Source organism: Aythya fuligula, chromosome 5 (genome assembly GCF_009819795.1).
Source record: "Aythya fuligula isolate bAytFul2 chromosome 5, bAytFul2.pri, whole genome shotgun sequence".
Lineage (NCBI taxonomy): Eukaryota > Metazoa > Chordata > Aves > Anseriformes > Anatidae > Aythya > Aythya fuligula.
In genome coordinates, this window is record NC_045563.1 from 64071458 (window position 1) to 64089953 (window position 18496).

At 36.3% G+C, this 18496-nt stretch overlaps 1 protein-coding gene across 2 annotated transcripts in view; it reads right to left on the minus strand.

The window, feature by feature from the left end:
- GALNT18 (polypeptide N-acetylgalactosaminyltransferase 18) overlaps positions 1-18496 on the minus strand; it is a 309298-nt gene that overhangs the window by 284794 nt on the left and 6008 nt on the right. For both annotated transcript variants that reach the window (XM_032187758.1, XM_032187759.1), the window contains exon 3: positions 7608-7645. The gene's annotated coding sequence lies outside the window, so the exon portion shown is untranslated. The remainder of the gene's footprint in view (positions 1-7607; positions 7646-18496) is intronic.

An 18496-nucleotide genomic window follows, 5' to 3' on the forward strand; every position in this document is an offset into this window, starting at 1 on the left:
AGCTGGTTTTCGTCTAGCTAGCATCTTTTCAGGTGGTGACCATGAAGTGCACCAGGGCAGACTTACACAAGACACCCTCAGCATTGTACTAGCCTCAGTATGGCTTTTGGATTTATGACCAAATCATCCCATTAGTATATAGCTCTATTGTAATACAAATATAAATACAATTATATGAGATAAAGGCTATCCTTCAGCAAGGACAGCTGTACAGCACAAGCATTTTATCCCTACCTGATACAACATATGTTATAGTATTTGTATATACTGAAAAATTAAGAAAAACAGCTGTCACATCACAGCATCCATTAAACATCTGCCACACGTTTTCTCAGACAAGCTTCTTCTTGCTCTGAATCCATATTTATCTTTCAGCTTTACCTTGTAGTTTTGATGCAGTCATTTATTACAAGGAAAACATTTCTGAGATACCACATATTTCTATACCACACCATCAAAAATGAAAGCAATAAAACAGGTTCAAAAATTGCATCCTTTTGTGCATCTAGAAACATACTGCATTCATCAATAGTCATGCAATATCTATTTTTAATTAGTGAACCAATTTTTAATCAATAATGGAAAGTTCAATGTCTTTAATGTTCAAACACCTAACATTAGAATATTCAGAAAGTAAATCATATTCAATTAGCTCAATTCCTTCACATTTACATATTAATCTTCACTTTCTAGAGTGAAAGGTATTTGAAATGCTAGGAGGGCTTTGATCTTCCTGAAGAGTATAAGTGTTAGGATTATTAGATTTTGAATGCCTTTTTGCAATAGTTTCAAGATCACTGATCCTCATATATTTTCTCCCTGGAACTGTAGTTCCTTTGCTGAGACATCTGGCTTTAAACAGTCTGGTGCTATCACTGGTGCAGTCATATAAATCAGATTGAGGGTGTACAGTCTGAACTCTTGCACAATATAGAAATTACTCAAAAATTTGGAAGCCAGATTTTTAAAGCATCCAGGATTAAAGCACAATATTGGTTTTGCTGCTTGTATGACTGCAGGAGAGAGATCTCCTAGCAGAAAATGTGTGTTAATGATGAAAGGGACTACCTCGATCACTGAGTTGAGTTTTCCGTCAAGTCCTAAACACATATAGTGGATATTAAATAAAAAGATATTTAACACTAACGTCAATTCTACCCATTCATCCGTAACAGCTGAAAGAAACTCAGTTTAGAATGTATATCTTTAGCATAAAAGATGAAAAAATACTTTCAGACATAAAACAGAAATAAGGAGCAAGGACATTTAGCACTACTAGAGGTTGTGCACTGTCAAGGAGTTACAGTGAAACAGATGAACTGAGCCCAGGAACTGAACTTAAAACAAAACAACACAGAAAAATAACAAAACATTCTCTGCCAGTCTCAACAAGAAAAGAGAATGGGAAGAGATTTCCTTACGCCCCTCAAATCTGAGGACTGCAAGCCAGATGGCATTGCCAAGCCTGGAAGGAAAACAAACAGCATCCTGACAATGTCATCTAGGAACAACAGCAGAGTTGTTCAGTCTCCCCTCTTTAGTTCCCAGTGAAGATGAAGCAAAGAAATTAAACATAATTATGCAAAAATAAAAATGCATGAGGGGGAGACAGGGGAAAGAATACTTCTTCAACCCTCCACATAAGCAGTGGCAATCCTCTATTAACAGATAATTGATTAGAAACAAAAGACATTTAGTCTAACAACTCTTTCCAAACCATTTACAATATTCAAGAACATCCTAGCCAACAATACATATCTTTCCTTGAATTTGTCAAGATCCACTTTCAAATGATACATTTCCAAGCCTTTTGCTCTGCATACTTACGAAAGTTCATTTCATAACTTCAGTCCTCCACTGGTTACATATTTGGTACCAACGTTGAAATAGCATCACATAAAATCACAGCTTACTTCCTCCTTACTAATGGATTGGTTTAAGATCAGTCAATAGCAAAGAATACCAGAAATCTATACAAATTACCACTGTATTTTAAATTAACAACAGACATTTCATTACTATAAAAAATTCACACACTGCTTCAAAAACCAGGTGACATGGCTGTAAATGTGACCTGGAACAGTGCTTTAAGAAGTGACCTCAGAATGTACAAGAAGTTATACTTGAGAACTAAACAAAACTTCCCCCGAGGTTGCCTTTTCTAGATTACAATCCAATCAAAAACAAAAGCAAGCATTGCTATAATCTCTTTCAAACAAAATAATCTCTTCCATCAGCCCAATTTCTTCTCCTGAAGAGAGGTCAGTTTTATCTCAGTTTTTATTTTTGCTCTTCTACGCTAGATTTATCCTGAGTTGCAGCATTGCTTTTGATTTCCTATTCCCTAAACAAACAAAAATAGATTCTCAGTAAAGATCCCAAATCCTATCTTCTTTCTTTCCTGCCAAGAATAACTTATTTCAGCAAGTGCACCAGAATCATCACAACTCATAATTAGCAAAGCTCTTGTTTTATCCTGTTTAAACAATGCAATATTTAATGTTACATCTGCAGCTGGTCTGAGCCGAAACAAAACTATTCACATGATCTGTGTTTTAAGTTACCATTTCCACAGTCAGGAACCTAAATTCTTTATGTAATCCACATGGCATTGCCTTTACTACACCTTCAATGTTTATTTCAAATACTTACCACGAAGACAGAATACAGCCTGCAAAGTCCTTATTTTTCATGACAAGTTAGAAATAACTAGTTTTAATTTTGATTTCAGCACTCAGTTTCTGGTTGGTCAATTAGAAGGTATATTTCCAAAAATGGCACAAATCTGAACTGCATACCACATAAATAGCATGTTTCAGAGCTCAAGTAACAGAGTAACATTGAACACTCATGGAAACTGTCTTCAGAAATATTAAATGGTTAAAATATTACTTTATATTTAATATAAATATCAGATGTCTTATGCCAGGACCCTCATTGTTACTCAACTCTATATATCAGCATTAAGACAGAATTTCAGTTTATTATATGCATATATCATGACATAAAGTATTGCAGATTTCCTCTGTAAGCCACATACAACTTGCACCACTACATGTTACTCATTCAAGAGATATTATAATAGATACTATGGTCTTACAACACTTCATTTTTGGGCAAGGGATTTCATATTAAATAGATTGCTACAAACCTATATTGTTTTATACGCCTAATACTTTTAAGCAATGTCTCTCAAAAATGTAAACAAAAGACAGAGCATTTGCCTACTGTGATCTATTTTACCAAAAGTTATTTCAGATAGTGGATGTTTGGGGAGAGTTTATCTTTAAAAAACAAACAAACAAACAAAAAACGAAAACAAACAAAAAAAACCTACAGTCTTTAGTCTTACAGCAGGTGTTAGCACTTGTTTATATTACAATACAGCCGAGTTTTCTGTTTCTCAGTAGATTATTCTTCCAACCTTACTTCAAACATTCTCCACACAATATGCTGCCTGCAATCTTTTATTGTTGGCAATGCAAGTATCAAGGTCACGCATCAACATCCATCAGCTGTACACAGCTCCATTTCTTCCCACTCTGCCACTGGCACTACAAAGGCTGTCCCTGCACCTGCAGCAGAGCAAAGAAGCCTTCAGAATGCACTTCTTGCTTTAGTTCTAATAATTTAATAACATTACCTTAAATATGCTAATAGTAGTTGAAAAACTGAAACAGAAGGACATGTTTTGTTTGTGTCAGAGCTGCTGCTCTCTATGCCAATTCCACTCTGCATTAAAAACCACCCAAACCCTTCTCTCCCTTTCCAAGCACACACAGCCATGTGGTTGGGTACTTGGGGCACACCTGCCAGCAGGTCAGTCCCAAAACAGATGAGGATGTGAGCTAGGACAGCAGACCAGAGGAGCTAACCATAACTAAACCAAGGCAAGTGCTAGAGAAAAATAGGGGCCCTCCTACAGATACCCTGCAGGAACAGGTTCCCTGGAAATCAAAATACAGCAGGGGAAGATGCTGGAAGCAGAAGTGGTATCTACAAACATACACAGGAAAGAATAGTCTGGAACTGTTTGACAGCATGTTATTATAGGTGCTTCTCTTAATCCATTGGCAATTTGGATTTATCTGACTTTTTCTACTTTAGCTGGAGATGTCTTATGCGAAATCCTAGTGGGCTTTCCTTTGAGCAGGCAGTAAGGATGGATTTTCTTGAGACACCACAGACCATACACTATGATAATCCTTTTGGGGATCACACAGAGCATAACATCGTTTATTCTTACATAAGAGATTCTTTATTCTCTTCCTTTCATTCTTTAACTCCCTTATATTTACCTTTCATTGACACTCACTGTTCCATGACCATTCTGTTTTTATTCTTTCCATGCCCACCAATTTTCTGATTCCCATTCCCATCATCTTGCATTTTATCCCTATTTTCTATTTTAGCATTCCTGAACAGTTCATGTGCCACGTAGCTACCATTTCTTCTATTCCAAACTGTTCTCCTCATTTCCCTCCAGCCTTTATTTCTGATACTCTCTTTACCTCTGAATAGCTGCCCTTTTGCCCTTCATTTTACACTAATCAGTCCATTTAAGCTCGTTATTAATAATAGTATGGAAGGCTATATTAGTTAGCTTCCACCCAGGGCAGGAAGCAAATAGCCTTCTCTATTCCGACAGTTCCTTCTATGTGTACCTTCCACTCACTACTTCTGGTGCAAATACCCCAAGTCATTTCTGCTTTTCAGCTTTTATTACTGCACAGGGATAAAATTTGGAGAGAAACAAAAATAACTGCTCCCAGAATATTGTAAGACATTCTTTTCTTCAGCCTAATTCATCTTAAGCATTACAATACTGTTAGATGCATTATTTTAATTTTAACATTGACAAGAAAATTCACTGCAAGTATCTTTCAGTATCAGGTATTTATAATCTAGGATTTCTGCAAACCCTACCATAAACAATTAAACCATTGCATTCAAATGTCCAACTTCTATTCCTGCCTCAAATCTGCTGAAAAAGCTCCTGTGATTCCTAAATGTGTTATTTCCACATAGGCCTGCAGATAAACTGAGCAAAATGATCTGCTGCTTGCTAGGAGTATGTAGTCCTACCTATATGGCCTATATGAATTCTGGGCTGTTAAGACTTCTCTCAGTTAAGTTTCCATTTTAAAGACTGAAAACTGCTTAAATCCTCCTGTTTTATTCCTCTGCCATGTATGTGACAGCCTCCCAATGTTCTTAAAGAACTTTTTTTTCCATATATCCCTAAATATTCTATCCAGTCATTATTCATGATTCATGTAGATATCATGAAGCCTTCGTCCTTTCTCCTGGTTTCATTTTTATCTGCAAACTTCTTTATGATTTTTCATTTTGTTTTTCACATTCTAAGGCCCTTCAGCTTTTTCTCCAGTATCTCCCAATTTACTGTTATTCACAGTTAATACTTTTCCTTCTATTATACATCTTCAACTATGCAACTGAACCCATCTACAGTCTTTCACCTGTCAAGTTGACACGTCCATCCAAATGACAGAAAATTACCAAATTTTTGTCAGCAGTAGCGCAGGAAGCATTAAAATTATTTATCTTGCTACTTTCCAGGTAAGCCAATATAAAAGGTAATGCCTAGGACTAGTTAATATGCATTGTAGTTACTACATATACCACTTACAAATTTACACACACACCACATGAAATTGAATGCTAATTTCAGACATGCCAATATGAAATCTTTCCAATACCTCATGTTTACTCTTCCTTTCTTGCTTTAAATTTACTCCACATCTACTGTAGCAGAAAATAGAATCTGACTCAAAGGTAATAATAAATCCTTTCCTTTATTAACAGAAACATTGTAACTCACAATACATATGTTCCTCTCATTAGGTTTTTGACAAAAAATATTAATGACATTTTGGCCAAATATCTAGTTACCCATTTTTGAATAAGATCTCTTTTGAGACATTCACATTATGTAATGGTCAGGAGCTTTGAACATGAGTTAGGATTTTATTACATCTTATTTGCAATAAAACAGAAGCCAAATGCAGATCCATCCAGTGATTTTGAGCAATACTCGGATAGTGAAAAGCATTTTTATGAACATTACAACATAATGCATGCTTTTCAAGAAACTATTTTCTACTGATGAACCTTTGTTAGGATATGAACCAATCTTATTTAAATGTTCATCTCTGCTTATCTCTGTAGTGTCAACATAAATCCTTAAATCACAGAGAAGTAAAATAGGATGTGAATTTGAAGCAGAATATTTTATCATCTCTAATACCGAGTAGGAAGAGTAGTCTGGTTATATTCAACAGCATCATTGTAAGTTCCTTCAGGACTGAAGTGAGGTACTGAAAACAGGGATGACTGTCATCCTCTGTATGTTACTTCTAATATTTTTTAGTCAATCAACAAGGCTTTCAAGAGTGGTAAAATACAAAACTACACTATGAAGAATGTATAATACAGACCTGGATGAATTTTATTCTAGGACTGCAAATAAACAGGCCACACTAAAGTGAGAATAAATTTGTCAGCACTTCAATAATCCATTTGAGATGTACATTGCCTTCTCCTACATGCTTTTCTATTATGTGCTGATAAGACTTGTAGGGAACATGATCTATTTTGTCTTTGTGCTTTGCATTAGCAGGTGTGAAAAGTACTGACCTTAGAGACCTTAAAAATTAAATCTTCTATTTGTTTGTTGGTCAGGTAAACAAATGCTTATGGGATTAACACAGGTGATAAAAGCTAACTCATAGAAGTGTTTTGTTTTTGTTTTACAAGTATCACTGTAAAGGTTAAAAGTACTCATTCACTAGTGTATTTCACGAGTGTGTTTAAGTAGCTCTGAAACACACAGTAAAAGCTAAACACATTTTAAATGCTTTCTGTAAAAATAAACTAACTTAAACATGTTCATAAATAATTCTAAAAGAAAGGACCACACATATGATGACTGCTGATTAGATCAGTGAGACCCATTTATAAGGAGAATTTTCATCCACTCAGAAGTGGAGAAACTAATCTCACACAGAATACCAAATTACACTAACTTGTAACAGTGTGGGTTAGATTTGAATTTGTGATCAATAGTGCACTGCGTCACCAATAACCTCAGTTACTTAGTTTCCTTCAACAAAATTTCTCAATTATCTGCTACAGACTACCCCTAGAGTGATCTTCCTCTTTAAAGCAGAATGCCTTTCAATTTCCTTTGTAAGCAGTTAAGGCCAGACTTGTTCCACTGCCAGGATGAGTGAGGGAGCAAGCAGCAGAGTGCTCATGGTGGAGAGTATCACAGACTTCATGTGACCAGAAGGTTAGATTCATGTTCTCTTCAAAGAAGTAGAGCTGGAATGATGGAGATGTGCTGACCCAGAGGAGCCAAAACAACTTCCAGTGTTTGAACCTACTTTTCAGAAGCTGTCACATGCCTTATTGTCCATGTGTTCCAGTTCAGCGTAACTAGCATATCTTCTGAGATGTTGTAAAGTAAAGACACCAGCCTCCCTCAGTAAATGATACTATCATGTATTTCTTCTATTTACTTAGACTCTATGCTGAGGCATGAAGGAAAAAAAACAACAGAATTCAGCATCCTTTACAGGACTTACCCTATTGAGCCACTGACATCCAAGAGTAGGAGCAAGTCCTGAAAGAATAAAGGCAATCAGTGGACAAGAAGAGATATGTGAATATTTGGATATGTGAATCCAAAGTCAGAATTCCTGTAAAATATTTCTGCTTAGTGCAATTGAAATAATTGAATTCCAGGTTAATGTAGAGCTATAGTCTCAGAAATGTAACAACAGTCTTAACTAGAGACACTTTAACAATGACAAAGAATCAAAATGATACAGTTTCAATAAAAACCAAAACCTATTATAGTCCTCCAATAACTTACTTTCACCACAAAGCCTGGAAATATAGCAGCAAGGGAATGAAACTCATCCAACCTCGTGACCAATGTTGCTATGTCAATTCAGTTACCACAGATGAACTCACCTGTCACAGTTTCTCCCACGTATGGTATAAATGGGAAATATTAAAAACTGCAAGACATCCTAAACAGCGTAAGCAATTTTATTCCCTGAAGCAATGCTGCCATCTTGTGAGAGAAACGTTTAAAAAACAAAGTTGTAGTTTTCTAGATTTATCCGAAGTGATTGGGAGTTTGAGACAAAGAGGTAAGGAATTAACACAGATGTGAACTGGAAAACAGTCTGAGCCCAAAGGACATTCACTTTTCCACCACATAACTAGGTTCTTTCTGAAAACACAGAAGAGATACGCAATACTGTCCAAGAACTAAGAATTCTTAAAAGTAAGCTGTCTTTGATTAATTCAGAAGCAAACAGAACATCCAATATTGCAGAAGTAAATTCAAAACTATGTCAACTTGCCTTTCAGGTACGAATGAGAGCAGAACTACTACATACTGCCCATATTAAACATCAGTGATTCCCATCTCTTTTCACGATGTAAAGGATTTTGTATGATCAGGCATTTAACTCAGTTCTCAAAATTACTTACATCCATCCTTGACACTGAGGATAATGGGAGCAAGGTTAAGGGAACAAATCATGATTAAGTAAATTTATTATTAATCTCTTTTAGTGACATTTGAAATGTTCATGGACCAGACAAAATTGGGACCATTCAATACAGAGCAATATTTTCACGTGTTTTTTTCTCACCACAAAGCCAAGCATATGTTTTAACACAATTCCTTTATGTTTTGTCCCTAATTCACATGCACACACAGACTTTAAGACCAACTATGACCACCTACAGTGGGATTGAATTTAATTACATGGACTAAAGAAATGCCAACAGTAACTACATCTAGAGTGAAATTTTCCATCCATATTTTTCCAGCTGGAAATGTCACCTCAAGAAATGTTACACATCTTCAGCAGGAATCTCTTTTCAAAACAAATAAAGTAGCTTTAATAAGATCAAAATATTCTGACTTCACTTGTGTGAATAGAATAGTTCAGTTTTCTATTTCCACATTTAAAATTTGTGACACATAAAATCAAAATTATAAATATTTAATGATGTCAAAGTGGAAGTAAGAAGAAAATTTATAGTATTGCAATGAACATATGCCATAGAGCCTGCATGCATATTCAACTTTCACCTGGGAATACCGAAAATCTCCTAAAATCAATTTTATTATTATGTCTAAAGATTTCTTGAATTACTAGAAAAAAATTGCTTGTTCTTCCTGGATGCAAAAATCCACATCTTCCTGCAAACACCCTCACATCAGAAACAGCTTCATGTTATTTGGGTTTACAATGGCAGCTACAGACCTCTCCTCTAACCCAATATGGAAATTTGTTATATCACAAGGAGTGAAAAATAACTCCTTGCAGGTGTTGCTAAAATTAAGCTGTTACTGTCCAGTTACAGTAAATGGCTAGTAGACAGAGGACCACTGGTTTCCACATCATTACCACACTGTGTTAGATTTCACTCCTGCTGTGTTAGTCTTACAGCTCTGGGTCTTCATAGTCAGTAATTCAGTAATTTTAGTATTTATACAAATGTAAAATGTTTTGCTATCTTTGAACAAAAAGCAGCACAAACTCAATTATAAGACACTTTGGCACTTACTAGTTGAAGACTAGGCATGACACATTAGCTTGCATCACTACCCCAGTGTTATAAATGAGGTCTCAATTCAATCTGAATTTTGTAATATTTATAAAACAAATATTTCTAAAATGTATAAAAGGCAAGTAAACAGCGCTGGGTGTGCGGGGAGTCTACGCTCCACCAACACGCACACACGAACATCAAACATTCTAAATATACAGAACATTGCTTTACATACTAAAGCCGAGTGTGCCTATACATATGTACTATCAGGAAAGGTAGCAAACAATCCTTTAAGTTCCATAACTTAGTAAAATTGAGTACGCCTATACACAGAAGGTAACAAACAATCCTTTAAGTTCCATGACTTAACAGTCTCCATTTTCCATTTTTCGGGCCTTATGTATCCCGTTCTTCCCGGATCGAAGAAAAGCATATCCATCTCCTTTTCAAGGCCAGTAGGCCTGGGTCAAAAGGCACGTCCAGGTCAACAGGGGGCGTAACAGCAAAAGCCTTCGATGGCTGTAGCAGCAGAGGGGCCGATGGCGTAGCAGTCGGGATCAGTAAAGGAGCCTGCAGCTCCCTCACTATCTGGCAAACCACATGCTTCTGACTGTGGTCGCACATGGCTCTTTAAGGCCTCAGAGATGTCTCTTTAAGGCTTCAGAGATTGCTCGCCAGGTGCTGAGCAATCCCATTGCAACCTTGTCGCTTTTAGTTGCAGAGTCCCACACCTTGACCTCAGTTTGGTCCCATATTTCAGGTTCATAAACTGTCCAATTGTTAACAAGGAGAATAAGCTGTAAAGTTACCAGGACAGTCTTTGTTCCTAAGGACGTATGATTCCCCATAATGCACAACTGCTGACCAGCGAGAGGCAGTTGTCTGCACGGCTCCGCTTCTCTCAGCTTGAGCTTCTCTCCAGCTCCAGTGCGCCTGTTTCCAGCGACTTTCTGTACGAGCTTCTTTGGACAGTTTGCTGAGTTTGGCCGAACCTATCTTCATGAGGCAATCAAAGTGCCTGTTCCCGTCCTGGTCTCCGTTCTGCCAGCCTGTTCCTCTTCACTCCTTTTTCCTGCTTCTTTATTGATGTAACTTCATCGTGTTACCTTTTTTTTTTTTTTTTTCCATCTTGAGGGCAGTTTCCCCTCTTATACCCTTCTCTCCACAGCAGTTCTTTTCAAAACTACTTTTCATTGGTCAAACAACTTTGAATGTAACAACAGCAAACACCCAGAAACATCCATGCCTTAGCGGCTGGAGAACAAGAGAACCACCTGGAGAACAAGAAACCGGAGACTGCATGGAGTCTCCTGAATCACCCTTCTTTGTTCCCTCTAAACTCTTTTATATTCCTGATGGCCTCGTCGTTAAGAGTCTAATGTTATCTCAACCACGGGGCTTTCCAACCCCCATGGCCACATTCCCAAATCTCCCCCTTCTTTATTAATATCAACCATTTTCTCGACACGAATTACCACTCCATATATAACACCAGCATGCATTGTGTGAGCCAAGAACATCTTTTTCTTCTTCCCAGATCCTGCAGGACAGGCAGAAGAGGGAAAATCCTATCCTAGGCTTCTCAAAGAAGAGCTCTTTGCTAGGAAACTAAACCAGAAAATCTGGCCCTGTATAGTTAGACAACGTTTTTGTTGTTTGAATTATATTCTGTTTAAATTTGCAGCAGGATCTGCTCTTAGTAATTACTTGGAAACATACTGAGCCAGGAGACATTCTACTCACTTCTTTAAAGCACATGGCATTCTATTCACTACACAATGCCACCTGATTTTTTGAATTCAATATACTTGAAGTGTCTAGAGTCTCCAAATAGCTGTATGCATTTATTCAATCTGAAAGCACCGCCTAAAATAAATCATGTTTGAGGAGAGATTAGAATATATTTCTCTTCCCCCTATTACCCTGGATCCATGGGTCTCTGAATCTTTTGATGCTCTGAATCACCACTGTAATTCTTGTAAATATGAATGCTTCTGGCCTAGGAATAGAGAAGGTATGGGGAGAGAGGAGGGAAGAAGTGGCATGCATGCGTCAGCTTACCTACATTTGCAAATAAAATATGCTTATTATGTTTTGTGATACTGGTTATCCAGCTGAGAAACTGAGATTTTTTATCTTTGTTGCAGTCAAAGCTTTTAGAAAAAAAGACTAGGGAGATGTATTTTAATTGCAAAGCAGCCTTACACTGTCAACATTGAGAACCTCCCTTTAAAGTTAAAGGTTTTTGTCTTTAATGTGATTTATCTGTATATCTCACCTCTGAGTGTTAGCCTCATTTGTTTTGCCTCTCCTACACACCTGAGCTTACTTTGTTTTCTTGGACCAATTCAAAAAATTCAGAAGCATTAGAACTGTGGAGTACAGAAGACATGTCTGCATGGACAAGTAGATGTTTTATGAAGAGTAAGATTTCTGTTCCACTACACAAACTCACGTCTGAGTAGACCAATTAATTTTTTTTTTTTTTTTTTTTTTTTTTTACTGAGAATTTTGTCTTTAGAAATGGTCAGGATCTGCAGAATCCCTTCAAAGGAAGGGTAATTGCTGTCATTTCACCCCCACACTGACATCCCACCTCCCCTCCATTCCCTTTGCAACCTTTGGTTCACCGTCAGCCCTGAGAAAACAGCCTCCTAGAAGCACCACACAACTGTTACAACCTGGGCTACTTAACTCTGCTTTATATAGAAGAGACCATCTAAATGCTCCTGTTTTAACAGAGATCTCATCCTTCTGACTGTTCCTTCTCACTTAAACTCTTGTCCATGAAGGATGTTCCTCAGGAAAGGGATCTTGTCCCTTTCAATACGGCCTTGCCATTTCAGCTACTCTTACCCTATTTTAAATAGTAAAAGGCTTATCACACATCTGTTCACAAAAATAAATAAATAAATAAATAAAAATTGACTGTAGATAGCAAGCTTGTAATAGTTTATCATTACAAAAGTTTGTACTTTGACCTTGGTGACTATGCTAGCTCAGGTATTCTACAGACATCATGCACAAATCAGTGATAGCTTACAGAACAGGTTACTTGCACTGATACCATGAATGGAATAGGCACACAAAAACTGATTGACATCACAAAAACAGAGCTGTGAAACTGCACTCTTCCATTGCTCCTTTATCTGAAGCTCTTTGTTGCCTTCCTGTCTGTTCTGAACCTGTAAGTGCATGATTTCTTTTTCACCAGCAACACTGAATTTGACATACCTATATATATAGTAATCTGAAGTTATTGTATTTTACAAATTGAACAAAGTGTGTTTTTATACCTTATCCTTTCTTGATTATTTGGCACTTTCAAAACTGGTAGCAAGTCAGAAACTAGGAAGTACAAGTGCCTTATCTGAAAAACAAGATCTTCAGACGATGAAAAGTAAAGAACCATTAGTATTTCACTAAGACCTAGAGAAAACAGAATGCAAAGTTAACAGAAGAGCAGCTTCTCACTGTTCTGTTGGAGCAATGCCTTAAGTATTTAAGATTATATCTTAAGATTTTAAAAAATAGGGGTGGTACAGATTGCTAGATGAAGAATAATTGTGTTCTCTGCAGTAAAATACTGAATTTCAAATTTGTAGACAACTTTGTAGAAAAACACCCCTCTGGAGAAAACATACAAGTAATAGTAAATAAGAGCTTTACTTAAATAGCTGAAATGTTTAAATCAAAAGCTAATTCTTTTAATGAAAAAATGTACTTGTCACAAAAACGTAAGATAAAGAAGGCAAGTATAATACTTTCATATTACCTTTGTTATTTTTGAACTAGTGTTAAATTGATTTCTAAAATAGCAAGAAAACATGGAAGTACCTTTACTTTAAAGATTAAACTCTTTTAATGTTGGTTGATCTAAATCCATCTAAGCTTACTTCAGCTCAACTTTGCTTCTCTTTCCCAAGAATAAAGTCAAAATTCTTCTAGCTACACAGAAATGAAGACCTGACAGGTAGACCTTGAAAATAAAAATACAATAAAAAAGGGTTTAACTTGTATTAAGTTATTAAAGAACTTCAACATATCTAAGACATACACATGACATAAAACCAAGGACAATTCCTACAGTATCATAGATGATCAGCATTAAAGTTTTTACTGTTGACAAAATCTTTCCCTACTGACTTGACCTTCCTTTCCAATTACAGAACTTAACATTAGTGTAAACTAAAACGCAGTCACTGAACTCCAGTTATTCAACTAAGAATCTAATTAAACCATTCCCATATCAGAAGTTATGAAAAGGTATATTCTTAACAACACCTCTTAACTGGCTGATGATGCAGACAGAATATAGCACAGAGATGTGCAGAAGGCTTGTGGATAATAGAGATCTCAGTGAGGTAATCAAGCATCCTTTATCTGTTAGAACTGTACTAATTTCAATATAGCAGCATATTTCTTTCCAACCCACTCACTACATTCTAGTATTCTTAAATAACAAGTTAGTCTTAACCTCCAGTAAATGCATGTAAATACATTCCTTTTAGTTTGCTCAGCAGTGAAACAACAAGGATGTTTTTGTCTTATTAACTTCCTGGTGTGTTTTTTCCTCCTGATTGCTGGCACTGGATTCATACGTGTGTTCTGGAAAACTCAGCATCTGAACCAGCTTTCACTGTAAAGAAACAAGGTGAATTAAGCAGCATACGAATGTAGTTTAGGACATTAAATATCTGACTTGGTGAAAACACTGTTTTCCCTTTCCTGGGAAAACATTAGCCCTGCACTAAGACGCTGTTTAGAGGATCCAACTGTTTACATATGCCTTGAACAAATGCAAAACCATCACCAGTAGGTTATAATGCAGAAAGCACTCCTGTGTTATCATCGCTTGTTCTAATTCTGCAAGACACACAGAGGTTTAGTCACTGTTCAAGGCAGTCTGCAATCTTTCGCTACCTAATAAAGAAGTGACTAAGGCCAGAACTGAAAAAGTGCTCTGTCTGTATGACATACACACATGCTGAGAAACTTTTATCTCCATCTTGATGTCATATTATGCTGAGACAACTGGCTCTTTTCATCACAGGTTTCTCTGTCCAAAGACCCCCAAGAAAACTGTAAAATACCTATACAGCATTGGAGAGGAGAAGTGGGAAGGTTTTCTTGAGGGGTGCAGTGGGACGAGGATTTCAACATTTCTTTGTCTATGGAAATACTGATCATAGGGCAATACTTGCAGAAAGAACTACTGGATTCAGAAAGCTTTTATCTGTGAACATAATTATTGCATATTGCTTCAGTTTCCAAGTTGATATTAGAAGCTCCCTTATTCCTTAGGCTTCCCTCTCTGAATTCATGTCTCAGGCCTTAAGTTTTCATTTACAGTGTTGCTACACTAGATGACAAAAGAGACTCTGTACTGCCAGTATAGATATTTATTCCAGTGGCATTTAGCTACTAGTAAACAGCCTGAGACACCCTTATGCAATTTCCTGTTCTTGTCAAAACTCACTCTGATTCCAGCACCAAAACAGCTCACAGCAGAATCAAGAACCTCCTGCTTGCAAGGTGTCTGACACCCAGAGCTGCCTATGCGATTCAGTACATTATGTTCAATTTTCTCAGCAACAAGACTATTGTGATGAAGAAATGCAGCAGAAGTGGCTTTGCTTCAATTTAACATTAACGTTTTGGCATTTTTATAAGATTTTCTTATCAAAAGCTGTCTTGATTATCACATTATCTACTTCAGTACCAAGCCTTATTGCTTCTAGCTTCTCTCCTATAAAATAGAAGTGTTTTGTAACTTCCAAAAATTTCTTTACATACTGAAACAAAAGAAAAATTAGGTAGTCTATACCTTTTAAAGATGTTTGTTTTATGATCAATGTCATGAACAGAAGGGTTTTTGCTCACATGCATTGCTCCCATTCTTTTGCAAACTTTTTGTATTTGCTTTTCATTTTGCCATGCCATTTTCTGTACAGTTCTCTATCATCAAGCTAAGCTTCAAATTTACATAAAATAAATAAATTTAATTCCTTCTTCTTGCTTGAACTGGGAAAGTTCAGAAAAGAGGAAAGACATTAAGTTAAAATGAAAATGCAGTATTTAAAACATTGTGAATTATATCACACACTGTAATTCCAGTGTTCATATACAGCTATGATTTGCTGTTCCCATACCTGAAATTTGAAATATTCTTTCCATTATAATGGAAATGGATTTTCTGATAATGCTACAATGTTCATTACGAACAAGGAAACCTTGCTAACATGATGTTAAGAGCATAGTATTAAAATAGAAATAGCCTCTCTGCGCGTAGAGATGTTAATCTACTCACACTGAACCTCTTTGGATAGTGATAAAGGAGGGTCTAAATCTGCTGTCAAGAAAAGGTCATTAAGTCATTCAAGTCATAAGGTGGTTTGTTTATTCTTACAAGACAAAGTTATGTTATAAATTTAAAGAAGCAAAAGGACATGAGGATATTTCACTGCAGGATTTTAACATCTAACTTCTTTTATTCTATACATACATCTAGATTGCAATAGAAAAGATTGCCCGACCTACTTTCAGTCTTTAAAAAATAAAGGTTTCCTTCTCTGTGTTCAAAATGGCAGCATTCATCTCTACCCTGCCTCAGGACTAGCATACCTGATACAAATCTAAGTTCAAATACTTCGGCTATGACAAAATGTTTGCTCAGAAGTACTAGATAACTTCATTAAAAAGAAGTGTGTAAGTAAAAGTATTTCCTTCCCCACCGCAAATGTATGAAAATGCAAGATAGCTAATGGAATGTAAGTGGATAGTTCAAAACTACACATCTCATCTACTTAGAAGATATAAGGCTGCAGCAACACTCAGGTACATGAAACATTCTAAGTATTTAACAATGACAGTTAGGGAAAGAACATGACCTAACAACATAACCACATATTTGAAATCATACTTCTCACAGCTCCAGACTTTATACAGCTAAAGTAAGTATTGTATAAGAAATGCTGTCTACTGTTTTATTTAATGTCTAGCTCTTTAGTTCTGCCTGTGAATGTCCCACAGATATTACAGTTTTAACAAGACTTCTTCATACTGTACACCAGTACCAAACTAACTCTGTGGTTGAAGTGGCATCTTACATAACTTCTGCTTTACAACTTAACATTGCCTAGAAAAAAAAAAAAGTCATTAGGCAATTCTCGTGCAATGAATGGCATTATTCTCAGACACATGACATATTTGAAATAGCCAGCACAACATCAAAAGTGACTAGTAATTACTCTGAAGTTTCCCAAAATTCATCTTTTGTTGGAGATGAAAAAAGCCATCCTGCTTAAATTGTTACTGCTTTCATTCCTTCCGCTTCCTAAAATTAAAACAAAGCAGCTCATTACTTCATCCTAAGGAAAAGCCATGGCCTGAGCAACCAAAGAACAAAAATCTACCTAGCAGTCTGGCTTTGAGAATTATCTTATGCTATGAATTTCTTACTTACAAATATTAAATCATGAAAACAGCTTCAAAACATTTTTCAGTGAACATTTTTGTTCATTTTAGCGTAGAAGATTTTGATTATTTGTTAAGAGTTGCCATGTCAATTTTCAAAAGAGGCACTGTAAAATTGCTGTTACTGCTGAGGAACGTACAAACGGACTCTAAAGGTCATTTAATCTACTTTAGCTCTATAGAAATGTGGCAACCAAGCCTTTGTGATTGCAGGCAATAACTACCATCCCAAGGCTGCCAAGATTGTGAATGTTTTTATGAGGTAGTAAAAGCTTCATTAATTAACCGCTTCATTCCTGAAACATGTAGTATATTAGTCATTCTGAATAAATTCAAAGACATTAAAATAAATAACATGAGAATACAAAGAGAAGATTAACAAAAACCAGGTCATTATAGTTTCAGCCTGTCTTTGGAAAAATCCAGGACTAGCAAGCACAGGAAGAGGCTGAAGTAGCATCAATAAAATAAGGAAGAACAGAAAAAAGAATGGTTGGGGTATTATCAGAAAAAAGCATGTAACGGTCAGGCCTTTATTTTTCCTAGAAATCAGCAGTCAGGAAGAAAAAAAGTAAAAGAAATTAGTATTATCCTATTATCTTTATTTATAACTTGAGCAGTTTTGATGAGATAACCTTCTGATGATCTTTATCCACTTCAGAAAATGCTCCTAGACAAAAAAAAAAATCCTAAATTCACAATACGTCTTAGATCTTGGATGCAGAATAGAAAGTGGGCTTCACAAAATGCAAGTTCTCCCGTACTTGGTAAACCTAGGACATCAAAAACTTCATGCATGCTTTGACTTACTCTTGCCATAGTAGACAGTATTCCTACCGGCAGACTTGGAATTCGATTTCCAGTAAATGTTGCCATTACTGGTACTATCCAAATTCAGTTCTACATAGCTTTTAGTATTGTAAAACTGATTTGGGCATCTTAGTATAAATCTTTGTTACCTTAAAGAGTACAAAACCAGCATACATGCAAAGTCATAGGGAATGAAAGATGCACATTTCCTGTGCCAAGACGGTCATGGATTCACTATGTAAGAAAAAAAAAAAAATGTAGGGACAAATACTGCAGTATCCAGCATCTTTATCCATAGTAAGCATAGAGAACCTTTGTAACTCACACACCCCTGCATTCCACAGATGCACCCCACTGCACTAACCAGGACAAACAAAAAGTCCAATGAACCCTCTTCCTTTAACAGCACCACATAAAATAACCCTTTGTCTGAAGAGCCAAGCCCCAAGTGAATGGATTTGAACCGAATCCAAACAGACCTGGACATTTGTCTCTATCTGGACATATGCTTACATCTATCAGCCCACTTAACAAACAAGGCTTAAATCACAGCTGATAGGCAGCATCTTGCATGTTAACCTGTAAGAGTTGGCACGAGATTCATTGCAAA